Below are 17121 nucleotides of genomic sequence, written 5' to 3'. Positions count from 1 at the left end.
AATAGGGGTACCACAAAGGAGACTAACTATCCTACTGATCAAAACAAAATACAAGAAAAAAAATAGAGACTCAGCAGAAACAAAATCAACAAAAACAAAGAAGAGAAAAAGACAGTATATAAATATAAACTACTCAGCATAAAAAATTAAGTGGGGAAAAGAAACTGTGAACAACACACAAAAAAAGAGATCAAAATGACAGCACTAAATTCATACCTATCTATAATTATGCTGAATGTTAATGGACTAAATGCACCAATAAGGAGACAGACAGTGGCAGAAAGTATAAAAAAACATGACCCATCTATATGCTGCCTACTAGAGACACACCTTAGACTTAGAGACACAATCAAATTAAAAGTCAAAGGATGGAAAAAATATATATCAAGCAAACAACAATCAAAAAAAAGCAGGAGTGGCAATATTAATTTCTGACAAAACAGACTTTAAAGTTAAATCCACCACAAAGGATAAGGAAGGACACTCTATAATGTTTCAAGGGACAATATAGCAGGAGGATATAACCATATTAAATATTTATGCACCCAATGACAGGGCTGCAAGATACATAAAACTAATTCTCATAGCATTGAAAAGTGAGATAGCTCCACAATTATAGTAAGAGACTTCAACACACAACTTTCGGTGAAGGACAGGACATCCAGAAAGAAACTCAGTAAAGACACGGAAGATATAAATACCACAATCAACCAACTCGACCTTACAGACATATACAGAACACTCCACCCAACAGCAGCCAGGTATTCTTTCTTTTCTTGTGCATATGGAATATTCTCTAGAATATACCACATATTAGGTCATAATGCAAGCCTTAACAAAATCCAAAACATTGAAATATTACAAAGCATCTTCTCTGACCCTAAGGCCATAAAAGTACAAATCAATAACAGAAAAAGCAGGGAAAAGAAATCAAACCCTTGGAAACTGAACAATACCCTGCCCCAAAACAATTGTGTTATAGAAGACACTAAGGATGGAATAAAGAAATTCATAGAATCAAATGAGAATGAAAACACTTTCTATCAGAACCTTTGGGATGCAGCGAAAGCAGTGCCCAGAGGTCAATTTATATTAATAAATGCACACATATAAAAAGAAGAAAGGACCAAAATCAAAGAATTATCCCTACAACTTGAACAAACAGAGCAACAAAAGAAACCTTCAGGCACTAGAAGAAAGGAAATAATAAAAATTAGAGCTGAACGAAACGAAACAGAAAACAGAAAAACAATTGGAAGGGTTAACAAGACTAAAAGCTGGTTCTTTGAAAAATCAACAAAATTGATAAACCACTGGCCAAACTGACAAAAGAATAACAGGAGAGGAAGCAAATAACCTGAATAAGAAATGAGATAGGCGATATTACAACAGACACAACTGAAATTAAAAGAATCACATCAGGTTACTAAAAAAAATTGTACTTTAACAAATTTGAAAACCTAGAAGAAATGGATGAACTCCTAGAAACACACTACCTACCTAAACTAACACAAACAGAGGTAGAACAACTAAATAGACACATAACAAAAGAAGAGATTGAAAAGGTAATCAAAAAATACCCAGCAAAAAAAAAAAGTCCTGGCCCAGACAGTTTCACTGCAGAGTTTTACCAAAGTTTCAAAGAATTAACACCACTACCACTTTAGGTATTTCAGAACATAAAAAAGGGCAGAATACTCCCAAACTTATTCTATGAAACCAGCACATCCCTGATACCAAAACCAGGTAAAGACACCACCAAAAAAAGAAAATTACAGACCTATATCCCTCATGAACTTAGATGCAAAAATACTCAACAAAATTCTAGCCAATACAATTCAACAAGGTATCAAAAAAAATAATTCATCATAACCAAGTGGGATTCATACCAATTATGCAGGGGTGGTTCAACATTAGAAAAAGTTAATGTAATCCAGCATATAAATAAAACAAAAGACAAGAACGACATGATTTTATCAATTGATGCAGAAGGCATTGGACAAAGTTCAACACCTATTCATGATAAAAACTCTCAGCAAAATAGAATAGAAGGAAAATTCCTCAACATAATAAAGGGCATTTATACAAAGCCAACAGCCAACATCATCCTAAATGGAGAGAGTCTGAAAGCATTCCCCTCGAGATTTGGAACCAGACAAGAATGCCTTTTATCACCACTCTTATTCAACATTGTGCTGGAGGTCCTAGGCAGAACAATTAGGTTAGATAAAGAAATAAAGAGTATCCAGATTGGTAAGGAAGAAGTAAATTATCTCTATTTGCAGATGACATGATCTTATACACAGAAAACCCTGAAGAATCCTTAAGAAAACTACTGAAACTAATAGAAGAGTTCAGCAGAGCATCAGGATACAAGATAAACATACAAAAATCAGTTGGATTCCTCTACACCAACAAAAAGAATATTGAAGAGGAAATCACCAAATTAATACCATTTACCATAGCCCCCAAGATGATAAAATACTTAGGAATAAATCTTACCAGAGATGCAAAAGGCCTATACATAGAAAACTTCAAGACACTAGTGCAAGAAACCAAAAGAGACCTACATAAGTGGAAAAACATACCTTGCTCATGGATAGGAAGGCTTGACATTGTAAAACTGTCTATTCTTCCAAAAGCCATCTATAGGCACAACGCAATTCCAATCCAAATCCCAACGACATTTTTTAATAAGATGGAGAAACAAATCACCAACTTCATATGGAAGGGAAAAAGGCCCCGGATAAGTCAAGCATTACTGAAAAAGAAGAACAAAGTGGGAGGCCTCACTCTACCTGATTTTAGAAACTATTATAGTGCCACAGTAGTCGAAACAGCCTGGTATTGGTACAACAACAGATACATAGACCAATGGAACAGAATTGAGAATTCAGACATAAATCCATCCACATATGAGCAGTTGATATTTGACAAAGGCCCAAAGTCAGTTAAATGGGGAAAAGACAGTCTTTTTAACAAATGGTGCTGGCATAACTGGATATCCATCTGCAAAAAAAAAATGAAAGAAGACGCATACCACACACCGTGCACAAAAACTAACTCAAAATGGATCAAAGACCTAACTATAAAATCTAAAACAATAATGATCATGGAAGAAAAAATTGGCACAATGCTAGTAGCCCTAATACATGGCATAAACAGTATACAAAACATTACTAACAATGCAGAAGAGAAACTGGATAACTGGGAGCTCCTAAAAATGAAACACTTATGCTCATCCAAAGACTCCACCCAAAGAGTAAAAAGATTACCGACAGACTGGGAAAAAGGTTTTAGCTGTGACATTTCCAATCAGCACCTGATCTCTAAAATCTACATGGTACTGCAAAAACTCAACTGCAAAAAGACATTCCAATTAAAAAATGGGCAAAAGGTATGAACCGACACTTCACTAAAGAAGACATTCGTTAGCTAACAAATACATGAGGAAATGCTCACGATCATTAGCCATTAGAGAAATGCAAATCAAAACTACATTGAGATTCCATCTCACTGTAACTAGGTTGGCATTAATCCAAAAAACACAAAATAATAAATGTTGGAGAGGCTGTGGAGAGATTGGAACACTTATACATTGCTGGTGGGAATGTAAAATGGAATAACCACTTTGGAAATCGATTTGGCACTTCCTTAAAAAGCTAGAAATAGAACTACCACATGATCCAGCAATCCCACTCCTTGGAATATATGCTAGAGAATTAAGAGCCTTTACACGAACAGATATATGCACACCCATGTTCACTGCAGCACTGTTTACAATAGCAAAAAGATGGAAGCAACCAAAGTGCCCATCGATGGATGAATGGATAAATAAATTATGGTATATTCACACAACGGAACACTACACACCTATAAAGAACAGTGATGAATCTGTGAAAAGTTTTACAACATGGAGGAATCTGGAAGACATTATGCTGAGTGAAATTAGTCAGCTGCAAAAGGAGAAATATTGTATAAGACCATTATTATAAGAACTTGGGAAATAGTTTAAACAGAGAAGAGAATATTCTTTGATGGTTACGAGAAGGGGGAGGGAGGAAGGCAGAGGGGTATTCACTAATTAGATAGTAGGTAAGAACTATTTTATGTGAAGGGAAAGATAACACAGAATACAGGAGAAGTCAGCACAACGGAACTAAACCAAAAGCAAAGAAGTTTCCTGAATAAAGTGAATGCTTCTAAGGCCAGCGTAGCAGTGGCAGGGGTTTGGGGACCATGGTTTCAGGGGACATCTAAGTCAATTGGCATAATAAAATCTATTAAGAAAACATTCTGCATCCCACTTTGGAGAGCAGCTTTTGAGGTTTTAAACGCTAGCAAGCAGCCATCAAAGATGCATCAATGGTTCTCAACCTGTCTGGAGCAAAGAAGAATGAAGAACACCAAAGACACAAGGTAATTATGAACCCAAGAGTCAGAAAGGGCCACATAAACCAGAGACTACATTAGCCTGAGGCCAGAAGAACTAGATGGTGCCCGGCTACAACTAATGACTGCCCTGACAGAGAACACAACAGAGAACACCTGAGGGAGCAGGCGAGCAGTGGGATGCAGACCCCAAATTCTTACAAAAAGACCAGACTTAATGGTCTGACTAAGACTAGAATGACTCAGGAGGTCATGGTCCCCAGACCTTCTGTTAGCCCAAGATAGGAACCCTTCCCAAAGCCAACTCTTCAGACAGGGATTGGACTGGACTATGGGATAGACAATGATACTGGTGAAGAATGAGCTTCTTTGATCAGGTAAACACATGAGACTCTGTTGGCATCTCCTGTCTGAAGGAGCGATGAAAGGGTAGAGGGCTCAGAAGCTGGCTGAACGGACACGAAAAGAGAGAGTGGATGCAGTCGAGTATTTCATTATGCGGAGAGCAATTAGGAGTATATAGCGAGGTGTTTGTAAATTTTTGTATGAGAGTCTGACTTGATTTGTAAACTTTCACTTAAAGCACAATAAAAATTTTTTTTTTAAATGAGAGGATTAATATAAAGATTCTTTTATACTATAAGAATTATGTATGAGTATCAGAAATGATGATCATTATTGATCATCTGGTCAGTTTTCTGCCTGGAATCTTTCTATAAGCATAGAGAATTGCATGTACAGTAAGAAGCTCCAGCTTCAGGTGGAGACATTCTCATTTATCTTTACGGCTCCAGTTTTAACCAGGGTTAGCCACATCATACATATGTATTTATTAAAAGATTTGTATTTAATAAATGATTTTTTTCTCTTGTAGGTCTGCAACGCATTCCTCATGCTCATTGATTATGTCCCAGGGAGTCATGAGAAATTCCTTAATAATGATGCTTATATAAAAAGTTATATTTTGGAGAAAGTGAAAGAATACCAAGAAAGCTTGGACATTAACGATCCTTGGGACATTATTGTTTCCTGATCAAAATGGAACAGGTAAGATGTTAGAGGCAGTTCAGTTATTTATTGCTTGTGCATTTTGTGGTTCATTGTATAGTTCAGTACTTATTAGGGATGAGAGAGGGTCAGGCAAGAAATTCTTGACAAGCACTTCTAGTACCTACATGTGCATAGATCTGGACTAAGTATGATAGAATAAATTAAAATAGAATTGTTAAATAGAGTACATAGACCCTGTTCTTTAGGTACTAATAATCTACCTGAAGAGAAGCAGAATGCACACCTCAGGTGAAATAAAATCAATTACAAATAAGCTAAACTATAGGAAATATGATACCAAAAAATGAAGATGCAAATGATATTGCCCACAATGAGAAGGAAAGATTTGACCTAAGTAAACTTTCTACATGTCCCGAGGTTTAATGTAGATCTTAAGATATTTTTAGTAAGAGACAGGAAAGGGCATTAAAGATGGGTTGAATGGAGTATTCAGGATTGAGAGGTGTCAAAGATATAAAGGACATGGAAGTGAAAATCCTTCATTGAGTGTTTCCAAGCATGAATTTGGACAGATAGGGAGTTAGATGTTGGTGTCTTTCAGGTAACCTGTAAACATAAATGCTGGCATGGAAAGACTTGATCTAATCAGGTAGATAAATTATGTGTCATAACAGGATGAAATGCATATAGTTATTAAGGAAATTATTCTGGTACCTGTAGAACACTCTATATGATAAGAGTAGAGCTCAAGAACCATCTGGGAGATTTTTCATTTATTTAGACTTGGTCTCAATGAGAGCGTGGACCTAGGAAATGCAGAGGTATCTGAAATAAAAAGAAAGTTGTTCATTTTGTCATGTTCTCAGAGGCCTTGGAAGAGCATCAGTAGGTAGTGCCCAGGAAGTCAAAGAAGCAACATTTTAGAAGAAATGGATCAAATAAAAAAGGGAAGTGAAGTATGCTGTACTTGGAAATGTCTGTGAATTTGGTTAAGATTTTGTGTTAGAGGAACCCTATAGAGTGTGGCTTTAGTAGAGAGGAGAGGATGGGAGCCAAATTACAGGGGATTGTGTGTGAAATTTCAGTCACGAGACAAAACGTTGTATTTGACAAGTTTAGCAAAGAGATAATGATTTGGATGCTGAATTTGAATAATGTTAAGGTCAAGTGGAAAATCTGTGTAAGAAGAGTAATATAGATGCCATAAAGATATGTGCTTAGGTACAAGGTTCTCATTGAAATGAGGAGAGGTAGAATTCAGAACACTCTGAGAAGTATTAACTCTTGATAGAGATTCCTTCCTCTGGGGCCACCATTATTGTATTAAGCCACTTTTTTTTTTGGCACTGGGCAGAAAAGAGAAATCAGTTAGTAACCCAAAATGGGAAGGAGTGAAATATTGGAGGAGGTAACATTCAAAGAATTATCTGTGGATTTGACCTTAAATCATGTGTTCCAGATGGAATGTAATGAAGGAGGTGGAGTGGTTTGAAGAAACTGGTGGACAGAAGCAAATAACTTCCTCTGACAGCCTTTGCTGCTGCTAGGGCAATGATTTTTCTCCTTTCCTGTGGTCCAGTTATTTTGAGAATCTACTTCAAGGTGTGGACACTTTCTCAAAAGGGTGCATATAACTTGTACCTGAATGATTTTCACCAATGCACCTACACCAGATGCCGTATTTTGCTCACATTTACAGGGGATTCCTGAATACTTTGAAGCATTTGCAGTTATCCCAGGTTAAGGAGGCTCTAAGGTCTCTGGTATTTCAATTACAAGGTGGCCATTGAAGCCAACTAACTTAACGACAGTTACCTCAATGTGATATTTAAAAATAACATTGTTTTTCTGGGCCTTATTATTTTATTAAGAGTCTAGATTAATTTTTTTGTTGAACTTAAATCGAGATATAATTTACATACCACACAATTCACTCATATAAAGTGTATAATTCAAAGGTTTTTAGTTTATTCAGAGTTGTGTAGCCATAACCACCATCAACTTCAGAACATTTTCAATCAACCTGAAAGAAACTATATACCCTTTAGCAGTCATCCTTCATTTTCTTGTAACCCTCCAAGCCCTGAATTTTAGGATAATCTTACCAATGTTTGCAAAAGGAGACATTTTGGATTTTGATAAGAGATCTCATTAAATCTGTAGATCTAGTATGGGAGTAATGCCATGTTAGCAATATTAAGTGTTAAGATCCATGAGCATGAAATGTATTTCCACTTACATAGTGTTCTTTAATTTCTTTCAACAAACTTTGGTGTAATCTATCTTAATTTTGATAGGCTATGCTCACATGACCACTTAATTTCCAAATTCACTTGAACAGATGACACTATTAATATTGGTTTATAAGTACTCTCCTCCCTTTTTGGCTTTAGAGTAGTTTTGAGTTGATGAGCTTAGAAAGCAATGAAAATATGTTGCCAAGGGAGATGACTAGGTTTACCTATCATATACAACCACTGATGGGGTAAATCAATCTTAATGGTGTTAACTGTGTGATGTTAGATATGCCACAGGTCACCAGGAGATTTTAGGGTGCCTCGTTAAAATAATGCTGCTCTAGTGTACTAGTTAGGAAAAGAGTTTTTCTTTAGGTATGTTGATGATTCTCTCTAGTCAATATTTCACAATTCCCTTTTTTTATTATCTGTTCAGTGTCCCATCATCATCCCCTAGTCCTAAATCAACTTGTTCTTGTCAAGTGTTTTTCCTCTTCCAACTTCCAATTCATGAGAGCTCCATTCAGTCAATCCCTTAGTTTCAGCATTTGCATCATCCCCTCTCTCTCCCTCACCCTTATGGGCAATTAGTGCCCTAACTCTCTGTCTTCATGCTTGTTGAGTCTCTTTAACTTGTATATTCCTGTCCATTTCTGTAGTTGTTCAGCAGACCAAGTTACCTATGGCATTGCATCTGGAATACAGTCATGCCGTCCGTCTTGTCTTTATGAATCCATTTTCTTTTCCTATAATTCATTCTAGGCTGCACTGCCATATAAGCTTTTGCACAATTTAAACTTCATGATGTGTTTTCAATCAATACTGAGTCCATATAAATACTTTATAAGAAGAAGATAATTTCAAACTCTTGATTCAGCTTTACATCTTTCATGATAAGGACCCAATTTATACATGTGTATCAGAATTGACTTGACGGCAGTGGGTTTTTTTTTTTTTTTTTTTTTTTTTGGTTTATCAACTTAGATCATGTTTTGTCCCCAATTAAAGGGAAACCCAATTAACAATAGGCTTAGACACATAGTGGGTTTATTTCACATTTATCTCACAAGGAGTCTTATGTTAGGCAGTCCAAGCAAGTACAATAGCTCAGAAGCATCAAGAAGTCAAGTGTCTTCCACTTCCCTTCACCAAATTTAGTATCTAGGCCTTTATCTTCATGCTTCAATCCTCCTGTCCCGAGATGATGTATGCCCAACCTGCACCTGCACATCTGGGTTTTGAGTAAGAAGTAGGAAAGAGAAGAAGTGGTACCAGGGGGCTTTTGCTTATATCTCGTTGGCAAGAACTATGTTGTATCACCCATATTACTGCTAAAGAGGCTGTGAAATGAAATCATTTTTCAAATACATGATAAAGGGTTAGAAAATAAAGATTAGGTCAATTTGTCTACAATCTCTGCCATGCCATACACTAGTTTATTTTATAAAACACTACTCCAATTTCTAAGTTCGCTTAACTTTAGAACAACCTGAGTTGTTTTGGATGCATTGCAATTTAACATGCTGGGAAGCTAATTTATCAATGTCATGTCAAATCGTTCCTAGGGAAAGCACAATCAACAATCTGAATTTATTACTGAAAACTTGTTAGCTACAATAGCTGATCTGTTTGGAGCTGGGACAGAGACAACAAGCACTGCCTTGAGATATGGACTCCTGCTTCTGCTAAAGCACCCAGAGGTCACAGGTATGACCACAGATGGTGGGCAGGGTGAAATTCAGAAAGGAAGTTGGCAAGACACAGCTAGTGTTTTCCATCATGCTTCTCTTAGAGAAGCCTCATTATTTAAATTTCTGTGCCACCAGGTATAATTTGTCTAAATGTGATGAAGAGGTAAAAATGAGACAACTTAGCACAATAGGCAATTTTTTTTAGTTATCTAGTGTTGCTATAACAGAAATACCACAAGTGGATGGCTTTAGCAAACGGAAATTTATTTTCTCACAGTTAGGACTCTAGAAATCTGAATTCAGGGCATCAGCTCCAGGGGAAGTTTTTGTCATCAATCTTCCCCTGAATCTAGGAGTTTCTCAGTGTAGGAACCCCAAGTTCAAAGGATGTGCTCTACTCCTGGCTCTTCTTGCTTGGGGTAATGAGGTCCCTATTCTCTCTGCTCATTTCTGTCTTTTATATCTCAAAAGAAATTGGCTCAAAATACAGCCTAATCCAGTAGATTGAGTTCTGCTGCCTCATTAACGTAACTGCCTTTAATACTGCCTCATTAACATCATAAACCAAAACTAAACCCATTGCCATGGCTGAGTTGATTGAGACTCATAGCAACCTTGTAGGGCAGAATAGAACTGCTCCGTAGGGTTTCCAAGGAGCGCCTGGTGGGTTCAAATTCAAATTAACAGCTGTAGCTCTTAATCAGGGTTTTCATTAACATCACTGACTTTTGGATCGATAACACATGGGATAATCTCATCAGATCACAAAATGGTGGGCAACCACACAATAGTGGATATTATGGCCTAGCAAAGCTGACATACATTTTTAAGGAACACAGTTCAATCTGTAACAGGGAGGGGCACCGAGAGAAGGAAAGGACAGTGTGTGCAGAACTAAACATGATAAAGCTCTGTATCAGGATTCCACGGGAAGAGAGTTGCAGCAGAAAAATTTCAGGAAGGCTACTGGCTACCAGGCCTAGAAAATAACGAGCTCCTGATGGACTGGGTAGATAGAGCAAGTGTGAGGGAAGACCAAGAACGAAGGGGAAGTGATCAATTATCTGAGTGTTTCCAATAATTAGGAGATTATTACTAGGAGTTTCAAACTTCTACAGTTTCCAGAGCATCTGGAAATCATTCTAAATTTACATCTAAGAAGTTAGTAATGAAATAAAGAGACACTTTTAAATCAAAGAGTGCATAAAAATGAAATATAAGCATAGTTGTCACAGCAGGAAACAATATTTATGTAGTCATAATGATATAAAAAATGGGTATCGATATAACTAAAAGTGGTGATATCAATATAATATAGAATGGGGTGGGGAAAGTATATACGAGTGTATGTGCCTATGTGCCAGTGTGTGTGCATGGACATGTGTGTGTTTTGTATGGGAGTCGGATGCACTTGTAAATCCTCATCTCCCATACCTGGCTGTGGTTGTTGTTAGGTGTTGTCCCATCGGTTCTGACTAATAGTGATAGTATATACAACAAAATGCAACACTACCCGATTCTGTGCCATTCTCACAATTGTTGCTCTATTTAAGTCCATTATTGCAGCCACAGCACCAATTTATTCCCTTGAGAGACTTCCTACTTTTCACTGACACTTTACTTTCCCAAGCATAATGTACTTCTCCAGGTCAGGTCTCTCCTCTTAACATCTCCAGAGAAGGTGAGACCATGGGTAACCTTGCTGATATTTGAAATACTGGTGACATAGCTTCCAGCATCATAGCAACACAAAAGCCGCCACAGTACAACAAACTGACAGATGGGTGGTGGTACGTATGTCTGCATTGTTGCAACTCTCTCTCTCTATCTAGGTGTACTTCAGGGCATATAACACGTTTATAATGATATTGGGACAATTTCATAATTCTTCATGTAATGCTGAATTGCTATGGCAGTTGTGCCAATTTCCTCCTTTCCATAAGTTCTTACTTATGTCTTATCAGCTAAAGTCCAGGAAGAGGTTGACCACGTGGTTGGCCAACACAGGAGCCCCTGCATGCAGGACAGAGGCAGCATGCCATACAAGAATGCCATAGTGCACGAGATCCAGAGATACATTGACCTCATCCCCCAAAACACACCCCGTGCCATGACCTGTGACATTAAATTCAGGAACTACCTCATCCCCAAGGTAAGATTTGTTTCTTCAAGTACTCTTAAAGTTCCTGTGTTCACAGTATAATTTCAATCTTCGATCAACACAGGATGAGAAAAGTGCAAATATCACATGTGTGGGTTGATGACTTTTGCTTTCTGCTGTGTCCAATTTGGGGCTACAAAGCTTTATTACACACCTTGATATTGCAAATTTGTTCTGCTTCTTTAAGATTGTTTAGGTTTCTCCTACCTCTTTTATTTATTTTCCAAATAAGTTTTCTCGTATCGGTTAGTCAATTTCCCAAAATACTTCACTGGGATTTTAATTAGAGTAGCACTAAATTTGTAGATCAGCTTGGAAAGAACTGACATGTTGAATCTTTCAATTTATGAATATGGTATATGCTACCAATTTATTGGGGCTTTCTTTATCAATAATGCTTTGTTTTTGAGAACCTATTATACCACCACAGTAGTCAAAACAGCCTGGTACTGGTACACCAATAGATACATGGACCAATGGAACAGAATTGAGAATCCAGACATAAATCTATCCACATATGAGCAGCTGATATTTGACAAAGGCCCAAAAACAGTTAAATGGGGAAAAGACAGTCTTTTTAACAAATGGTGCTGGCATAACTGGATATCCATCTGTAAAAAAAAATGAAACAAGACCCATACCTCACTCATGCACAAAAACTAACTCAAAATGGATCAAAGACCTAAATATAAAATGTAAAACAATAAAGGTCATGGAAGAAAAAATAGGGACAACGTTAGGAGCCCTAATACATGGCATAAACAGTATAGAAAACATTGTAAAGAACATAGAAGAAAAACTTATGCTCATCCAAAGACTTCACCAAAAGAGTAAAAAGACTACCTACAGACTGGGAAAAAGTTTTTAGCTATGACATTTCTGATCAGCGCCTGATCTCTAAAATCTACACGATACTGCAAAAACTCAACTGCAAAAAGATAAATAACCCAATCAAAATATGGGCAAAAGATATGAATAGACACTTCACTAAAGAAGACATTCAGGTAGCTAACAGATATATGAGGAAATGTTCACAATCATTAGCCATTAGAGAAATGCAGATCAAAACTACAATGAGATTTCATTTCACTCCAACAAGGCTGGCATTAATCCAAAAAACACAAAATAATAAACGTCGGAGAGGCTGTGGAGAGATTGGAACACTTCTACACTGCTGGTGGGAATGGCAAATGGTACAATCACTTTGGAAATTGATTTGGCGCTTTCTTAAAAAGTTAGAAATAGAACTACCATAGGATCCAGCAATCCCACTCCTTGCAATATATCCTAGAGAAATAAGAGCCTTTACATGAACAGATATATGCACACCCATACAATAGCAAAAATATGGAAGCAACCAAGGTGCCCATCAACAGATGAATGGATAAATAAATTATGGCATATTCACATAATGGAATACTACACATCAATAAAGGACAGTGAGGAATCTGTGAAACATTTCATAACATGGAGGAACCTGGAAGGCATTATGCTGAGTGAAAGTAGTCTGTTGCAAAAGGGCAAATATTGTATAAGACCACTATTATAAGAACTTGAGAAATAGTTTAAACTGAGAAGAATTCTTTTGTGGTAACGAGGCGGGGGGGAAGGGAGGGCGGGAGAGGGGTATCCACTAATTAGATAGTAGATAAGAACTGCTTTAGGTGAAGGGAAAGACAGCACACAGTACAGGGGAGGTCAGCACAATTGGACTAAACCAAAAGAAAAGAAGTTTCCTGAATAAACTCAATGCTTCGAAGGCCAGCATACCAGGGGCACGGTTCTGGGGACCATGGTTTCAGGGGACATCTAAGTCAATTGGCATAATAAAATCTATTAAGAAAACATTCTGCATCCCACTTTGAAGAGTGGCGTCTGGGGTCTTAAACGCTAGCAAGCGGCCATCTAAGGTGCATCAATTGTTCTCATCCCACCTGGATCAAAGGAGAATGAGGAATGCCAAGGACACAAGGTGATTACAAGCCCAAGAGACAGAAAGGGCCACATAAACCAGAGACTACATCATCCTGAGACCAGAAGAACTAGACGGTGCACGGCTACAACCGATGACTGCCCTGACAGGGAATACAACAGAGAACCCCTGAGGGAGCAGGAGAGCAGTGGGATGCAAACCCAAATTCTCATAAAAAGACCAGACTTATTGGTCGGACTAAGACTAGAAGGACCCCAGTGGTCACGGTCCCCAGACCTTCTGTTGGCCCAGGACAGGAACCATTCCCGAAACCAACTCTTCAGACATGGATTGGACTGGACAATGGGTTGGAGAGGGGTGCTGGTGAGGAGTGAGCTTCTTGGATCAGGTGGACACTTGAGACTATGTTGGCACCTCCTGCGTGGAGGGGAGATGAGAGGGTGGAGGAGTTAGAAGCTGGCGAAAAGGATACGAAAAGAGAGAGTGGAGGGAGAGAGCCGGCTGTCTCATTAGGGGAAGATCGATTGAGAGTGTGTAGCAAGGTGTATATGGGTTTTTGTGTGAGAGACTGACTTGATTTGTAAACTTTCACTTAAAGCACAATAAAAATTATTTTAAAAAAATAATGCTTTGTTTTCAGCGCAGTGGCTTGCACATCTTTTGCTAGCAGCTTTCCAAGGCCTTCTAACACGTGGTGCCTTCTTGTTCAAGCCACTCCATCCCACTTGAAGCCAGCACGTACTGCTAATATAATAAATTAAGAGAACTAAAAATTCTGTTTTGGGGGGTGGGTAGATGTGTGAGTTTGGTAAATTTTCAAAAATTATCTCTAGTATCAGATGACATGATTCTATATATAAAGAAGATTTTAAAGAATCCACAAAAAATATCTTCAAAACCTAATAAACAAATTCAGCAAATTAGCAAGCAACATGCAAAAATCAGTTGTGTTTCTCTAAACTAGCAATGAACCACCAAAACATCTGCTAAGAAGCCAGACACAAAAGGTCATATGTTACAGTATTCATTTATACGAAATATCTATAACAGATAAACCCATACAGACAGAACACAGATTGGTGGTTGGCTCCGGTTAGGGGAGGGGTAATGGGGACAAATTCAATGGTAGGGGGCTTACTTAGGAGTGAAGGTAATATTTTGGAACTAGATAGAGGTAGTGGTTGCACAGCATTGTGAATGTACTAAATGCCACTGAATCGTTCACTTTAAAATGGTTAATTTACCGTATATTAATTTCACCTGAATAATTATTAAAAACAGATGAACAAACAAAAACAAACAGTAGGTAGGATATGGGCTTCCTATGGGCAGTGATTTGTTGGCAACTGGTTTAAGACAGCCATACCCATAGAGCTTTCTGCAACAATGGCAATGTCTTATGTCTGTGCCAGTTCTTGAGTACCTGAAATATGTTTAATGCAACTAAGGAACTGAATTTTTAATTTTATTTATTTTTAATCATTTTAAATTTAAATATTATTAACAATCTATGACTAACCAAAAAACAAAAAAACCAAACCTATTCCCATCAAGCTGATTCGTACTCACAGAGATCCTATAGGACAGACTAGAACTGCTCCATATAATTTCCGAGGAGACCTGGTGGATTCGAACTGCCAACCTTTTGGTTAGCAGCTGTAGCACTTAACCACTATGCCACCAGGTTTTCATTACCAGTATTAACTACTGCTAAATAATTGCTTCTAAGGATAGTTCTGTTTGTATTTCTTCCAAGACAAATTTGTTGGTTCTTTTGACAATCCATGATATATTCAGTATTCTTCACCAACAACACGATTCAAAGGCATTGATTCTTCTTTGGTCTTCCTTATTCATCATCCAGCTTTCGCATGCATATAAGGCAATTTAAGACACCGTGGCTTGGGTGAGGCATACTTTAGTCTTCAAGGTGACATCTTCACGGTCAGGTGCACCTTAGTCTTTAAGGTGACAGCTTTGCTTTTCACGACTTTACATAGGTCTTTTGCAGCAGATTTGTCTAGTGTTGTTTGATTTCTTGGCTGCTGCTTCCATGGATGTTGATTGGAGATCTAAGTGAAATGAAATCCTTGACAATGTCCATATTTTTTCTGTTTATCATAATGTTACTTATTGGTCCTGTTATTAGGATTTTTATTTTCTTTATGCTTAGATGTAATCCATACTGAAGGCTGTGGTCTTTGATCTTCAGCAATAAGTGCTTCACATCCTCTTTACTTTCATCAAGCAAGGTAGTGTCATCTGCATAATGCAGGTTGTTAATGAGCCTTTCTCCAATTCTGATAATCTGTTCTTCATATTGTGAAGCTTCTAACCTATAATATACCATTTTCAACCATCAAATTGATGAAGACAAAAGCTGAAAAACATTGTGTTGGTGAGGATATGTGTAGATGAGTACTTGCATGCACTGGTAGCTGAATTATGAAATACCACATCATTTGGAAGACAATTTGGCAATATTTACTAAAATATATAATGTAAGAATTCAAATTCTTGATGTCTACTCTCTGTGCAAATGAAGGACCATCTAAATAATTTTCATTACATCCTTGCTTGGAAAAAATTAATATTATAAACTATGTGTGTGTTCACCAGAAGTGAAATGGTTCATTCATATTGTACAACATGAATAAAGCAGATGTGAATATGTTCATAATGATTAGAGAAGCTAGACTTTATGAAGAAGAATGCAGCATTAAGATTGGAGGAAGACTCATTAGCAACCTGCGATATGCAGATAACACAACCATACTTGCTGAAAGTGAAGAAAACTTGATGCACTTACTGATGAAGATCAAAGACTACAGCTTTCAGTCTGAACCGCACCTCAGTATAAAGAAAATAAAAATACAAGTTGACTGATAAGCAATATCATGATACATATATAAATAAATAAATAGAATATCGAAGTTGTGAAGGATTTCATTTTACTTGGATTGACAATCAATGCCCATGGAAGCAATAGCCAAGAAATCAAATGACACATTGCATTGGAAAATGTGCTGCAAAAGACCTCTTCAAAGTGTTGAAAAGCAAAGATGTCACTTTGAGGACTAAAAGTGCACCTAACCCAAGCCATGATATTTTCCGTTGCCTCATATGCATGCAAAAGTTGAGCAATGAATTAGGAAGACTGAATTACACTGTTGGCTAAGAATATTGAACTATACCATGAACTGCCAAAAGAATGAATAAATCTGTCTTGGAAAAAGTACTGCCAGAGTGCTCCTTGGGAGTAGGGATGGCAACACTTCATCTCATGTACTCTGGACATGTTATCAGGAGGGATCCGTCCTTGGCGAAAGATACGATACTCAGTAAGGTAGAGGGTCAGCGAAAAAGAGGAAGGCCCTCCATGAGATGGATTGACAATGGGCTTAAACATAGCAAGGATAGTGAGAATGTCACAGGAAGGGGCAGTGTTTCATTTTGTTGTACATAGGTTCACTATGAGTCAGAACCAACGGTACCTACCAGCAAAAAGAACTTATGTGTTTGTATGGGACAATATTCAAATTATTTAATAAATACAAAAATCAAGATGCAGTAGAGTGCTTGACATTTGGGCAAAGAAAAGAGGAAATTGAGAAGTGACATGAATGTGTATAGGTTTTTCTGACTGATGTGCATAAAATATTTTTGGAAGGGCATATTTCCGGAAGGACATATAAC

At 37.5% G+C, this 17121-nt stretch overlaps 1 pseudogene; it reads left to right on the top strand.

Moving 5' to 3' along the window:
* LOC100673176 (cytochrome P450 2C42-like) overlaps positions 1–17121 on the top strand; it is a 46728-nt pseudogene that overhangs the window by 20204 nt on the left and 9403 nt on the right.

This window comes from Loxodonta africana, chromosome 16, assembly GCF_030014295.1.
Source record: "Loxodonta africana isolate mLoxAfr1 chromosome 16, mLoxAfr1.hap2, whole genome shotgun sequence".
Taxonomy (NCBI): domain Eukaryota; kingdom Metazoa; phylum Chordata; class Mammalia; order Proboscidea; family Elephantidae; genus Loxodonta; species Loxodonta africana.
Note: the sequence above shows the minus strand (reverse complement) of the source record. Positions and strands in the feature narration are given on the sequence as shown.